Source organism: Pongo abelii, chromosome 17 (assembly GCF_028885655.2).
Source record: "Pongo abelii isolate AG06213 chromosome 17, NHGRI_mPonAbe1-v2.0_pri, whole genome shotgun sequence".
Classification (NCBI taxonomy): domain Eukaryota; kingdom Metazoa; phylum Chordata; class Mammalia; order Primates; family Hominidae; genus Pongo; species Pongo abelii.
This window is the reverse complement of record NC_072002.2, coordinates 91824074-91840115: the sequence shown is the minus strand read 5'-3', so window position 1 is coordinate 91840115 and position 16042 is coordinate 91824074. Positions and strand designations below refer to the sequence as shown.

Sequence of the window (16042 nt, the reverse complement as noted above, 5' to 3'; positions counted from 1 at the left end):
TGGGAAGTTGATCATGACAGAATCTGAGGAGCAGGGAGCGGGAGGAAGCCAGGCCTACTGACAGGCCCAGCGACCTCACAGGCCTCAGATGCAATGCGCCTGAGAGGAGTCTGTCCTTTGCATTTGGGTGGGCTAAGGTCATGTTCTATCTTTGTCATGCACTTGCTGTCTAACTTGGGTCACGTATTAGTATTAAATTCTCTGGGTCTTGGTGTTTCACTTCACAGCTTTTAATGAGGGGACCGTGGTGAACGGTAGAGCCCCAGGCCTCACCTTAGCTACACAATTAGTCCCCTTTCTTTCTTCGCCTCTGCCCTTCTCCTCCCCTAACCTGGCTCAGCAAAGCCTAAGGCCAAAGGCCTCAAAAAGTCTGAAGTGTTAAAGTATAAGCTGAGGGAGAGCAGGGCCCTGAAGAGCAGGGGTCACTCACCGAAGGGCACGGCCGGCTCTGCAGCGTGGTGAATCACTGTACGTCCTGGGCCTGCAGCACAGGTGAGCGCCAGGTGAATCACTGTGCGTCCTGGGCCTAAGGCACAGGTGAGCGCCAGGTACAGGGCATCTTCCCCAGGCGCAGAGCAGGAAAGGCAGTGAGCACAGACACCCAGAGGCTCCAGTGTTTGCTGGTCTCAGCCCCGGCTAAGCACTTAACCTTTACACACAGTGTCCCAATTCAGTGCTTCCAATAACCCTGTTCAATGCTATTATTGCCTTCATTTACATCTAAGGAAAGTTCAGCCCAGAAAGGGCAGGTTACTTGCCCAGGTACCCATGGCTGGTAGCTAGAACAAGGTTTTGGCTCAAGGCTTCGGGGGCCCCAGATCCTAATCGCTAACCCACTGAAGGCCAAGCCAACTCAGAAGGATTGAGTTTTAGGATGAGAAAAACCTTCATCATATTTTAGGGCCAGCAAATGTCAAGAGAAGGAGAGTCAAGAGGTAACCTCACGGAGCACGTCCTGTGTGCCAGCCATGGAGCCATGGGTATGGCGGAAAAAGTCAGTCTGCTGCCCTTCCCAGGGCACTGACCTGAGACAGAAAGATGATCTAAATGAACTCTCCTGGGCTGCGGAGGGCTGGGAGATTTGGGGAACTGTCGGGATAGGCAGAGCCTATAAATCTAATGCAGAGGCCTTACTTACACTGAGCCCGTTACAAGAAGCAGCTCTTGCTAACTCCCGACTTAAAAGGCCAACAGCCTGGATTTCCCATGGCCTCAGCTGCCCCATTCCACCCAGCTAGGCTGCTAGCATCAGGAATTGGCCAACATTTTGGGGAATGAAATGAAAAGTGGAGCCCTCTGGAGAGCCTGAGGCCTTCAATAAGTCCTCAGAGTCCTGATTCTGGATGATCAAAGGAGTCCTGGGTCTGCCTGAAATCACCCAGGAAGTGGCTGTTTGGTGTCGTTTCCTGCTGGCCAGGACAGGCCCTGCAGGCTGTCCAGAGCCGCTCCTCTGCCAAGAGCAGGCATCTGTCAGTGGCCCTGGGGTCATGGCTGGAGATGAACACTTTTTAACTTGTTTTAATGATGTTCAGAAGAGAGGAGCAAGAGAGCAGGTGGTGGCCCTGATGCACACACTCTCGAGCCAGGTGGGGCGGCCACCTGGTCACCCTGCCCAGGACACAGGCCCTCGGGTGGCCCCGCCTTGTGGGTTTCCTTCACGGTATGTTCACCTGTTGGCCCTCACCTGTTGGCGCCCTGCAGCTCGGCACCACCTCCCTCTAGTACTCCACACTGTACCCCACACTGTAATGCAAATGATAAGAGCTTGCTCTCGCTAGGAAGCTCGACTTCCATCTCTTTTTACCAAAAAGGCAAATCAGTCACAAGTGCAGAACTCGCGCGTGATGAGGATATGCCAACATGCTGGACACAGGTGTGGAGGATTATTTTCTGGAGGGGCCAGTATTAAATTCTTTGCGGGTTCTACTCAAAGCCAGGGTCCCTTGGGTCTTGTTCAGGGCAAGGGCCGGGGGTTAAGTGTCGAATCCAGTCAGCGGCAGTTGTCTCGGCAGTTTAGACATTATTAAAAGGGTTCCTTGAAAGCAACTTGACATTCGAATGGAGAAAAAAAGAGTAGACAATCCCAAATGTTAGATAATGCAAATAATTGGTATTCTGTGTGTCTGGCATACGTGTGGTTCTTTCATTTTAGGTGGGCCTGATACTCTAGGAATTCAAAATATTTCAAAGAAGTAAACACGCAGTTCTACAAAGACCCTGGAAATTGTCCACATTCCCTATCCTGCCTGCTCCTCACCTATTTCCCTTCCCCTGTCATGCGTTTTGACTTTTCTTAACTTTTTCAGGCTCACGTGTTCAACTTTTAAAAGGGTTTTCCCTCATCCCTCAAAACAATAATAATTAAAAAAAACATAATAAACCCTGGAGCTGTAATTCGGGCGTAGGGCCACCAGATGGCAGCGGAGCATAAGTTACAGGCGCCGCGCCGCACGGGAAAGAAGCGCCTTGCTAGATCCCGCCGCGGAAGAAGGGCCCGGAGTATCTACACGCGGGTACACACTGCACAACAGATTTAGGAGGAGGCTCAGCTCAGACGGCCGAGCCGTTTATTCTCAATCACGTGACTCGTCAGCAGCAGGAGGCGGACCTGACTCAGGCCTGCTGAGCGCTCAGGCTACCTCCAGGGATGTGGGCCAGACAGCTCCTTGTTCCTGACCCAAAGAGAGCTCTCATCTGGATGTTTAAATGTCAAACATATTGGTCTCTACCCAAAGCTTTAATTGGAAAATCTCGAATATTTCTAAGTTATTCCACTTTTTTCTGCCGCCTGGCCCTAAGCCCACAGGGCCCGTCCGCTGTCCTTGGAAATGCCTCTACAAAAATCTCCCCCGCCCTTTCTGTTCAATAACGTGACATTAGCACATGCTCGCTAGTCTCAAGGATTCAGAAATGTCAACTATTTTCTCCTCCTTTAAAGATTTTTTAAAGGGTAAACCAAGTCCCGGGTAAAATTTTATCTTAAGGAATTCTTAACGGTAACTTCTAAAGCTCGTTATATACCCAAGTTAGAGTTAGAAAGTTCCTTGGATGCCCTCCCTGTTTGACCTGGCAGGGGAGAAGTTTCTAGCACGCTTGTCTTTCCTTGCTTCTAGTCTAGCTGCGTTATTTCTTCCTCAGGGACTGGCCCCGAGGCCCCAGCTTGCCGGAGTGGTCGAGGCCCCACAGGTGTGAGGGCTGCGGGCCTTGAGAGGCTCGGGCACCTGGCCCAGCAAGCACCCGGGCCTGGAGTCCACCCCAGGCCTTAGGGTTCTTTACAGACTCTTGCTCCGGGTTACCCCAGATGGCTTCATCCCATCCCCGGGGAGGTGCAGAGGTGAGGCCTGTGAGACCCCCGCCGCCCCCTCCTTTGCAGCTGTGACCCCTGAATCCGGTTTTCCTAAACTTGATGTGGCAATGCCCTGGCAATGGCCTGGGCGCCCAGGCCTTAGTGTGGACTCCGTGGAGCTAGGAGAGCACCTGGGCAGAGACAGCCATTTCCCCGTCACATGACCACCACTTCCGGGTCACGTGATGACCGCTCGCTAAGCGGCCACGTGACACTGCGGAGCATGGCAGGTAGGCGTGGCACGTGGAAACCAAGATCTATCTCATGGGAGTCCCGAGTCGTCAGCCTTTGTTTCACAGAACGTTCCTGCGGCTTCCCAGAGCAGCCTCGCCAGAGTCCGGACCAACAGGACGCTGCCCGCCCGGCTTAGCGTGTGGGGGATGCTAGGCCAGGAAAGGGGCCCACGCGAGATCTGCATAGACAGTGATGACCCAGCCTTGCAGGGGGCTCCCGCAGCAGCTGAGGACAGGCCTCGGGGTGGTCGCCCACAGGCGGACTAACCCTGCCTGCAGCCTCGGGAGCAGCCAAGTTTGGATGGGGCAGTGGGAGGCCTGCGGGGATGCGGAGACTGTGGTGGGGGTGAGAGCCCTTCTTCGATCCGCGCCGGCAGGGGAAAGGGATTTGGATCCCGGGTATGACAGTTGTAAAACAGGAGGCTGAAAATCCACGCTCCTGAGGCCTGGGTGGCCCCGAGCAGAGGGCCAGGCCCGGCCCATCCCTGCTGTCTGAGCTGGTTCTCAGGCCACCTCCTGGAAGCCAGAGCCCCTGGCAGTTGGGAGCACAGACCCTGTGGCTCTTGCTGTTAAGGCCACGGCACCCTAAGAGAAGGCAGGTTCACAGCCGCTTGCTGAGCAGAGCGCGTCAGGCCCACCTGTGTGGCTGTTGGGCTGCAGTTGTCTCCTGGAGACATGTCAGGGACAGGCGCCTCGGAGAAGGATGATCTGAAGTCAGGCACTCATGTGTGAGGCACTGCTGGAGTGAGGGGTCGAAAGAGGGAATGGATTTGTGATTTTTTTCTAAAGTGAAATTTCTCCTGGGCATTTCCACCTTCCTCCGAATTTGCCTATACTTCAACCCTTTGTTAAGCCTTGCCTCAAACACATCCCCACCGCCACCGTCTGCATTTCACTGTTCTCAGGGCCGTAAATGTCCTGTATTAGCCACAGCGTTTTACTGGATTTGCCTTTGCCATCTTACTTTGAAAACAATGCCTTAAAAGGGAGACCGAGAGTTCTGCAAGACGAGTTTCAGCTCAAATTTCTCGCCCATGAGGAATAGGGAAAACAGGTCCCTCTCCCCCTTAATGAGCAGGAGCTGACAGTGTGACTTATTGAGTGAATCCACAGTGTTCTTTACTAAAATGTTATATAGCCTCCTCCTCCTCCTCCAGCCTGGAGCACTGCTATGCTAAGACCACAGCTTGAGTTTTAGAACGGAAAAGAGAGACAGCTACAGTGAATGGCTGTGATAACTGGTGTTATCTAAACATTTGTGCTCCTGTTCTTAGCAGCTCCAGACCTGGATTCACTGTGCTGCAGGGACTGTTCTTTAAACAGTTTAGCCTAGAAGGTAGAATTTTCTTTGATGGCCCATTGAAGAGGACCCAGGCAGGGAAGGACATTGAAATTCCAGTCTACTAAAGCAACCTTTTCCAAAGGAACTCTCTTTCCCAGGCTGTCTTGTTTGCAGGAGCAGCCTCCTCAAATCCTTTGAAAGCCAGCAAGGCCATGATGGTGGTCGTTGGTCCCCCACAGGGGTCCCTTCCATGGCCCTGGGAGTCCCCTGTGTGTTTTGAGGGGTCACAAGCATTTGTAAAAGTTGTAAAAGTAAGGCTTTTTTTGATGTTCTTTTTCTTAAAGAGTTTATTCTCCTCAGAAATTGTAAAAGTCCTATGCTCTACAAAACCTGGATCTGAGCCTGTTCTTGTTTTAAATGAAGCATATGAATCAGTGAATGCACCCCATAAATAACTGAGGTGCACGCAGGAAGAGCCATTAAAACTTTATCTGGGCTGGGTGTGGTGGCTCACACCTGTAATCCCAGCACTTTGGGAGGTCGAGGCAGGCAGATCACGAGGTCAGGAGTTTGAGACCAGTCTGGCCAACATGGTGAAGCCCCACCTCTACTAAAAATACAAAACGTAGCTGGGTGTGGCTGCACACATCTGTAGTCACAGCTACTCGGAAGGCTGAGGCAGAAGAATCACTTGAACCCGGGAGACAGAGGTTGCAGTGAGCCAAGATTGCTCCACTGCATTGCCGCCTGTGCAACAGAGCGAGAGTCCATCTCAAAAAACAAAATAAAACAACAGAAAAACAACTTTATCTGTTCATTTTTTAAAATCAAATAAGAAAGTCACATTTTACGAATGTTATATAGACTGGTCCCTTATCCCCCAAATGCATGCATATCAGGGGAGCACGGACATCCCTGAAGAGTGAATGAGGAGCCCCCACTGGAGGGTGGGGGCAGGGTGTGCTCACTGGCTCTTTCCTTTCACCATTTGGTGTATGTATTCAGTTGACATGGGAGGAGCATATTCAGTCTTGCTGGTTGCACTCAAAACACAAGTTGGAGTCAGAGCAAAAACACTTTTAAAGTTAAGATAAAATATTGTTTATTTATGTTATAACCCTTAAAATGTGTATGTTTATAACAAAGTATATTAGTGCAGTAGTTGTGCATATATATGTAAAATCAATAACTTACTTGGGTGCTTTCTAAATATCTAATAGGGATGCACCATTGAAAGTCTGGAAATTGTAGTTTTAAAGTACTGTACAGGTTGAGCATCCCTAATCTGAAATCCAAAATGCTCCAAAATTTGAAACTTTGAGTTTCCAAATCCAAAAAGTTTGATATGATGCCACAAGTGGAAAATTTCATACCTGACCTTGTGACACATTGTGGTCAAAACTTTGTTTTATGCACAAAATTATTAAACATATTATAAAGTTATCTTCAGGCTATGTGTATAAGGTGTATATGAAACATAAATAAATTTCATGTTTTGACTTGGGTCTCATCCCCAAGTTATCTCATTATGTGTATGCAAATAGTTCAAAATCCAACAAACATAATAGTTTTAGTTTTCTGGTCATGACAAGACAAGAGGTCAATCATACCTCAGTACACTTCTTTCTTCACTAACCTTCACAGGACCTTTTTTACTTAAGAAATAAGCAGAAACCAGTCCTGGAAAACAAAGAACGAAGACTCCTCTGCTGAATTCAAGCAACCTCCTGATGCTGCACCCAGACTCCCCTCCGCTTTCCCTGGTTTTGACATGATAGCTGACCAGTATACATGATCGCAATCACAGACTGATTCTGGCTGGTTTATGGAGGATGTGCACACAGCACCTTTGTGTCCTAGCTTTCACGTTTTGACATAGAGCCTAATTTTACTGCATTTTAATATTACATCTTCATCCCAACTGAACATGGGACACATGTAACATATAAGTTTGCTTCCCACACAGGTGTATGACCTTTCTTCATGAATATTCATAGCTTCTCCTATAACCTGTTAAATATTTATATTTAGCTAACCTGTTTAACATAAAACTCCTATCCCACCCTCCTTCCCTCCAAGCACCTGCTTTCAGTCTCAACGGAAGGCTCCATTTCCCAGCCTGCAGGTTGCAGCCCATCATAAGAAATAAAGTTCTCTAAACAAATTTACAAGAAAAAAAAACCCATCAAAAAGTGGGCAAAGGATATGAACAAACTCTTCTCAAAAGAAGACATTTATGCAGCCAGCAGACATATGAAAAAATGCTCATCATCACTGGTCATTAGAGAAACGCAAATCAAAACCACAATGAGATACTGTCTCATGCCAGTTATAATGGTGATTATTAAAAAGTCAGGAAACAACAGATGCTGGAGAGGATGTGGAGAAATAGGAACGCTTTTACACTGTTGGTGGGAGCGTAAATTAGTTCAACTGCTGTGGAAAACAGTGTGGCAATTCCTCAAGATCTAGAACTAGAAATACCATTAGACCCTGCAATCTCATTACTGGGTATATACCCAAAGGATTATAAATCATTCTACTATAAAGACACATGCACACGTATGTTTATAGCGGCACTATTCACAATAGCAAAGACTTGGAACCAACACAAATGTCTATCAATAATAGACTGGATAAAGAAAATGTGGCACATATACACCACGGAATACTATGCAGCCATAAAAAAGATGAGTTCATGTCCTTTGCAGGGACATGGATGAAGCTGGAAACCATCATTCTCAGCAAACTATCACAACAACAGAAAACCAAACACCACAGGTTCTCACTCATAAGTGGCAGCTGAACAATGAGAATACGTGGACGTAGGGAGGGGAACATCACACACCGGGGCCTGTCGGGGGGCGGGGCAGGGATAGCATTAGGAGAAATACCTAATGTAGGTGACGGGTTGATGGGTGCAGCAAATCACCATGCCACGTGTATATCTATGTAACAAAACTGCACGTTTTGCACATGTACCCCGGAACTTAAAGTATAATAAAAAAAATTAAATAAAGTTCTCAGTTGGGACCCACATGGGTGGTGGGCAGAGTGGCTGTGGCCACATCCGGGAGCCTGAGGCTGGGCTTCACCAGCAGGCACTGACCTGGTTGGGCAGTGAGTGGGCATGGCCTGGGCGGCGAGGCCTCCTCCCCACTGTGCCCTCCAAGCAGGTTGGGCCGCAAGCAGGCTACGAGCCTTAGGGCTGCTGGCCCACTCTGGTGGGTAAGGCGGCAACAACGGATGCCTTAGAAGAAAAGAGCTGTATGCTGTCTCTCTCCTCTGCCTCTGATGCAGAATTTGAGGCTGTGGTGGGATATTTAGAGGACTCTATCACGGATGAGGAGTTCCAGTTACTACAGAGAAATTTCATGGACAGGTACTACCAGGAGTTTGAAGACACAGAAGCGAATAAGTTCACCTACATGCTATTTTTAATGAATTCATTTGATATAAAAGTACATTGAAGAATCACTGCTGGAGTGGATTCCTGGATTTAACACGGCAGCTTTCACAGCAGCCTTGCAGCACCATAAAGATAAAGGCTGGTGACGTATTTGACATGCTGCTCACATTTGTGGATTTTCTGGCTTTTGAATAAATGTTTCTGGACTGCAAAGCAGAAGAAGAAGGCTGGAAGCCAGGTGCGGTGGCTCACGCCTGTAATCCCAGCACTTTGGGAGGCCAAGGCGGGCAGATCATGAGGTCAGGAGATCGAGACAATTCTAGCTAACACGGTGAAACCCCATCTCTACTAAAAATACAAAAAATTAGCTGGGTGTGGTGGCGGGTGCCTGTAGTCCCAGCTACTGGGGAGGCTGAAGCAGGAGAATGGCGTGAACCCAGGAGGCGGAGTTTGCAGTGAGCCGAGATTGCACCATTGCACTCCAGCCTGGGCAACAGAAGTGAGACTCCATCTCAAAAAAAAAAAAAAAGAAAAAGAAAAAGAAAAAGAAGGCTGGAGACTGGAATCGAGCAGAGATTTAGTTGTGACTGTTGTGCAAATCATCTTCTATGCCAACTTCCCAAGACAGCCTGCGGAGCTAGGTTTCCAGGCAATGAATGGGATCGTTGTGGATGTTACTGACCCAGTAGACCAATAGGCTCAGCTAATGGTGACAGAATAATACATCTTGGAGAGACTGACTCTGTAACTCTTTATTCACGATAAGTATTGATAGGTCAAAAGCAAAATGACCTAACCCTCCTAGACTTATTTCTCCTGAAACACCTTTTTGTATTAACTTAGTGCTTAACAACCCTGGAACTCCTCCCCTGCCCGTGTAGATCCAAGTAGACCCCTCTCTCCTCTCTTGGTGCTTCCAAGGCAGACTCCTTGGGAGTAAACCCATGCCAAGCATTCCACCTAGGGTTCCTACCCCCAGCATGCATGTTGGTGTGCCAACAGTGTGGAACAATCCTCCACCACAACCCTCCATCCCAGTGTGGAACAACCCTCCACCACAACCCTCTGTCCCAGTGTGGAACAACCCTCCACCACAACCCTCCGTCCCAGTGTGGAACAACCCTCCACCACAACCCTCCGTCCCAGTGTGGAATAACCCTCCACCACGACCCTCTGTCCCAGTGTGGAAAAACCCTCCACCACAACCTTCTGTACCAGCAGGGTTTGCGTGAATCTTTTTGTGCACTCACAGCTCTTTCTCTCTCTCTCTTTTTTTTTTTTTTTAACATGGGTCAGAATTTCAGTCCTTCAGCCTCAATGGGGTTTTTGATGTTTGTGTAGGGTGTTACTCAAGCCAGATATCCATCTTGAGATTTCTGAATCTCCTGTGATCACAGCTTGTCTTGCCTGTAGGAATTAACTGAAAGAGATCTCCTTTACTTAAAAGCTACATGTGAAAATCAACTCCTTGTCTTAACATTTGCAGTCCTTATGTCACTGTCTTCTGCTTCTCCTGGTGTAGTCCCACTGTTGTCTAGAAATCTCTTTTAAGCATTATTTTTGAAAAAAATTTTTATAGGTGAATATTTATGCTAACCTAGTGGATATGATCTTGGAACTTCCATGATTCCCCACTTGAAGATCAAAGTATGATATGCTGTGAGCTCTTTAGTTGTTAGTGCTATGAAAGCAAAAATGCTTTCTACGCTGGTGTTTGTTACTATTTTACTGAGCACTAATGAATGTATGCTGTGTGCTGGAAATCGACTAAAAGGGATCCTGTTCTTTGCATGTTTGTTGAAAACCCTTTCTGCATAAATTAGTTAGGTTGTCTATCTGCTTTAGTTTAGTGCAATGTTTGGTAGAGTATTACTTACCAGAAAGCATGTATGTCATTTCCAAAAAGAAGAAAAAACATAGTAGTTCAATATCCAACATGCACTTTTGATTTTTTATTTAAGTAAAATTCTGTACTGATTTTTCATTTCGCTAGTCTGGTTTTAAAGGATGAGCTAGCTACAAGCGATGTGTTTTTCTATACCAATGTGTCACTTATTAAATTCTTTTGTACCATGAGTTAAAAAAAAGAAGTCAAGTTATCTTTTCCAAATGTAGAGAGCTTGTGATTTTAAGCAGACTCTGGACATGTTCATACCATGACTTCTGCCTTTCAGACAGTTGGAAGCTTCTGGAAGCAGCACAGAGAGTTTACATTGCCTTGGCTTTGAGTTTGGAAGCATGGGTGCCCCACTCTTGTGGTATTTTTGGAGCTTCTGATGAATGCACATGTTGAATCAGAGTGCTCCAGAGTATTAGAACCAGAAAGTCATTTAGAGAACACATGAAGCTTTATTTCACAGACAGGAAGCTGGGTCAGAAGCAGTGAGGGAGGATGCACCTGGGGTGAGCCTGGAGTGGGAATTCCCATGCTATCCTTTATTGTTTATCAAAGACTCAGGTGGGATCTTTAGCTTCCCCAGACTCTGTTACCCCACAGAATCCAGTTTCAGGATTATCTGTATTACTGGTGACAACCCATGTGCAAATACTTGTCGTGGTATGTGCACATAATTATATTAGCATTGAATAAATACACCCCACCCCAAACATTTGACTCAGATCATGAGCTAATTGGGCATAATCCGAGCCCTAAAAGGAAGTGGAGAGGATCAGACCCTGTATATATGTTTATTTTATTTTATTTTATTTTATTTTTGAGACGGAGTCTCACTCTGTCCCCCAGGCTGGAGTGCAGTGGCACGATCTTGGCTCACTGCAAGCTCTGCCTCCTGGGTTCACGCCATTCTCCTACCTCAGCCTCCCAAATAGCTGGGACTACAGGCACCTGCCACCACACCCGGCTAATTTTTTTGTAGAGATGGGGTTACACCGTGTTAGCCAGGATGGTCTCGATCTCCTGATCTTGTGATCCACCTGCCTTGGCCTCCCAAAGTGCTGGGATTACAGGTGTGAGCCACCGCGCCTGGCGTTTGTTTTTTATTTATTTATTTATTTTTTGAATGCCTTGTCCAGCTGCCTCCCACCTAAGAAGAGATTTGGGGAGACAAGATTTTTGTCCCAAGACATTTGGGACATTTGGTTATGAGTGGGAGGATTAAAAGCCACATATCAAATTAAAATTCGCCCTACCTCACCCCCTAGCTTTTTATTAGTGTTACTTCTAAACATTGCTGCAGCAAACATGCCCACACACAGATCTGTCTTGTGCATCTCTGATTATTTGCTCATGTAAATTCCTAGAATGAAATGTCTCAGTTTTAAAGTGCAATTATAACTTTACCCTTTTGAAATACAAAATACAATTATTTTCTGACAGTTTCTACCAACTTATGTACCAATTAGCTACTTATTCCATTTCCCTTTTCTCAAAACACAGATTAAAACTGGATATTTTAATTTTTAAAATGTTTGAACAGTATATTTGTTATTTTAAAATAAATTTTTAAATGTTAGAATTTTTTTTATATTTATTTCTTTCTTTATTTATTTTTATTTATTTTTTTGAGATGGAGTCTCGCTCTTTCACCAGGCTGGAGCGCAGTGGTGCGATCTCGGCTCACTGCAAGCTCTGCCTCCCGGGTTCATGCCATTCTCCTGCCTCAGCCTCCCGAGTAGCTGGAACTACAGGCGCTCGCCGCCACGCCTGGCCGAGCCAAGGAACCAAGATCACGGTGTGGCATAGAAAACACAGCCTGTTGAACAAGATTCTGCAGACTGCCTGCCTTCGTGGATGGGAGGGCCTGACAGGTGTTTATTTCTCCATTTCACATTAACTGGGAAGCGACAGCAGCTCATGGCCACTGCACCCGGCTGCCGTGTGGTTCATCGACATTTCAGCTGTCTTGAAAATTGATATTGATTACTTCAGAGCGTGCCGTCCATGGAGCAATTCATCTTGGCAGTTAGAGTGGGCAGAATGATTAGACTCCTCGCTCCACAGCTGCATTCCACACTTCTGCCTGGTCCTAGGCTTGGTTTTAGAGGTCTAATTAACATGCGTCATCCAGTGATCTTGGAGAACATTATGCTAAGTGAAATAAGCCAGACACAGAAGGACAAATATGCCTGACGCTGCTTGCATGATGAATCTAAACGAGTCAGGCTCATAGGAGCAGAGAGTGGAACAGTGATTGTCAGGGGTGGGATGAGAGAGGGAGTGTGGGGGAGGGGGATGGGACGGGATCAGTCAGGGGGTGCAAAGTTTCAATTATACAAGATGAGTAAGTCCTAGCAATCTATTGTATAGCATGGACATATCATTAGCAACACTGTATTGTATACTTAAAATTTGCTGAAAGGATAGATCTTAACTTGTGTTTGTATCACAAAATAATTAATAACTAATTAATTCAGAGGGTGGAAGGAGACTTTTGGAGGTTATGGATATGCTTATGGCATAAATTATGGTGATGGTTTCACAGGTGAGTACTTATCTCCAAACTCATCAAGTTGTAGACATAAAATATGTACAGCTTTTTGTATGTCAATTGGACTTCAATAAAGTGGCTTTAAAAATAAATAAATAATAAATAAATGGCAGCTTTTACTTAATTTAAGTTTTATTTTCTTCTTCTTCTTCTTCTTTTTTTTTTTTTGAGACAGGGTTTGGCTTTTGTGAGGTTGGCTCACTGCACTGCAACCTCTACCTCCTGGGCTGAAGCAATCCTCTCACCTCAGCCTCCTAAGTAGCTGTTGCATGCCGCCACATCAGGCTACTCTTTGTATTTTTTGTAGAGACAGGGTCTCGCCATGTTGCCCAGGCTGGTCTCGAACTCCTGAGCTCGAGCAATCTGCCTGCCTCGGCCTCCCAAAGTGCTGGGATTACAGGAATGAGCCACCATGCCTAGCTAGCTTTTACTTAATTTTAAATTGTGGGGATCCCACTCAACCAAAAAAGAATAGCATTGATAGCACTTTCAAATGTTCTAGTCATTTTCCTGTACCATTAGATCTAGATAGCGAGTTCCACGAGGGTTAGAGGCACGCCTTAGTCATGATAATCATCATAGCCATAGCAAGCATGTGTGGGGCACCAGGGAACAAGCCGCTGCACGCCGCGCTTGCAGCATCCCATTGATCCTCGTAGTAATCCATAGGGGTGACACGATTCTTTGCATTTTCAGGTATAAAAAAGGAGGGAGAAAGAGATGAAGAAATAGAGATGGAGAGAGAGAGAGACAGACAGACAGACAGACACAGAAAGAGAGAGAGGGAGCGCGTGCAGGCAATGAAATCCAGCTAGAAAGGGTCAGAGCCAGGGTTTGGTTCTGAGTCTCACTCCGCAGCCTGCATGCTTAACCACACCTCCTTAATGCTGACCATTAATTGGTGTGAGAGAGATCAGTCCTGTCTTACCGTGGCAGCCCCAGTACCTAGAACAATCACTAGCTTAGGGGACCGTCACGAAGCTTGGTGAATTAATGACCGAATGAATGCATGAGAAGATTGAGGGGATGAAGGTAGAGATGGGCCACAGGGGCTCGATACCCTGGCAGGCTTCACTCTTGGCTCATGTGAGAACTACACTTTAAGCCAGCAAGGGCCTAGGAATTTCTAGAACATTCTTTGGTTTTTTCTTCCTTTCAAGAGCTGAGCCAGAGAGTCACTGCACCAATTGTGTGTGTGTGTGTGTGTGTGTACGTTTGTGTATATGTGTGTACGTGTGTATGTGTGTGTATATATGCGTGTGTACATGCTTAATTTCCTGCTCATTGCCCTGCAAGGAGGTCCCGTGCTCATTGCCCTGCAAGGAGGTCCCCTGCTCCTGAGAGGGAGTGGAGATTTTGTGAGATGATACCCATTAAGGCCTTTTATGCTCGCCATTTTGTAACAAACAGCATCTGGAGCTTGGGAGGAGTGGGGAGCCTGGCTGTCCAGGAGGACAGATTAAGTGTCCACCTTTATAAACCAAACTCCTGTGATGTGGGTTCAGAGGTCACCAACAGCAAATACACATCTTGTAGTTTGGGGTAAAGCAGGAAAAAATATTATTTTAAGATTCAGGATTAAATTGCAAATACCCAGAACACAATTCCTATATGTAAAACACACATTCTATTTAAATGTTTTTATTTTTAAAAAAATCTCATTTCTAAGTGGCCAAAAATAATAATTGTGAAAGATAACTTGGTCTTCTTATTTATATTCAAGGACCAACTCAGATTAAAGCGATCTTTTAAAAAGGCTTGAAAAGGAGAATAAATCAGTATCGGTGTCAGTTTGTCTTATTTTAACAATAGTCACTATGGAAACAAATCACCCACCTATTTCTTTTCCTAGCTCCAAGTAAACAATAGGGTTTCCACTTTTCCTGGTATCCTGTTTCCTCTGCGCAGGAATTTCTTGTACAGAACGTCTGTACAGTGCTTCCAATTGAACCTATGGTTTTCCCTACATGCCTGTTTCTGTTGTTTTAAACCTCCTCCGCCTCGTGGATTTTCACTCTGAAAGGCTGAGGATCCTCAACCCCATCCTCTGGAATCCTGAGCGTTTTGTCTGGGACTCCTTGTCTTGCTCAGGGGTGGAGAATCCAGCTGTGGCTGCAGAGCGGGGCCAGTGTGCCCCAGACGGCTACAAGGTGCCCTGCCCGAGACTCAGCGGAGTCTCACGGAGTTTCCTTTCCTTCCACACCCTACTTGGGTTAGACAAATGGGAGTGTCCCAGAGGGTCATTTTCCATACTAAACTGCCGATTCAGGAAAGAACAAAATGCTGACGTGTGTGTGCTTTCTTCCTGTCCTGAACCCACACCCCAAATTCATTATATATTTGGTTGAAGCCCAGAAGTTTCTGGACATAGAGATTGCTCTCTGCCCAGTGCATGGGAGTCCCTCAGAGGGGCTCTCTGTGCCCCATGGACGCCCGGGGCTCCTCACCTGCATCCTCACCTGCTCTCATCTCCAAGGACACTCTTTTGTTGGAATATTAAAAGGAAGTGTACTATGTCTAACTTTGTTTATTGCCTGCTATTTTTATGACCTGTAGAGTACTCTTAGGTTTTTATTTTGTGAGATGGAAAATTACAGAAACATGCTAAGAAACACACACAAACACACACACACACACACAACCCCAGTTCTGTATAGCTGCAGTGTTTTCAAACAGAGCAGTAAAGAGGGCACACACCAGCAACTAATACAAAATGTATCAAAAATGAGAATAAAATGGCCATGGAGAATAATTTTTCTTATTTGAAAATCTATTTTTAAAAACAAAGAGGCTTGACCCAATATCCCAAATGTGCCTTAGGTGCCTTGGGAAGACTTTTTTGGGATTTTACCACTAACATTACTTTATGCTCTTACAGAACCATGATTTTCCAAACAGCCACATCAACATGATACCAAAGCAATTGTTTGGATATTAGGGGAAAAAATTAATGCACCTGGGCCGGGCGCAGTGGCTCACGCCTGTAATCCCAGCACTTTGGAAGGCCAAGGCGGGCGGATCATGAGGTCAGAAGATTGAGACCATCCTGGCTATCACGGTGAAACTCTGTCTCTACTAAAAATACAAAAAATTAGCCAGGCGTGGTGGTGGGTGCCTGTAATCCCAGCTACTCGGGAGGCTGAGGCAGGAGATGGTGTGAACCCGGGAGGTGGAGGTTGCAGTGAGCCAAGATCACGCCACTGCACTCCAGCCTGGGGACAGAGCAAGACTCCATCTCAAAAAAAAAATTCATGCCCCTGAAAACTTGGCATATAAATTGCAAACATGGTTTCCATTCTCCACCTTTTCCTGATCCATGCCCTC

The 16042-nt window shown here is 46.3% G+C and overlaps 1 pseudogene; it reads left to right on the top strand.

Moving 5' to 3' along the window:
- The first annotated feature begins 3506 nt into the window (after positions 1 to 3506).
- On the top strand, positions 3507 to 8911 carry LOC100431842 (ADP-ribosylation factor-like protein 2-binding protein; annotated as a pseudogene).
- Positions 8912 to 16042: the final 7131 nt, after the last annotated feature.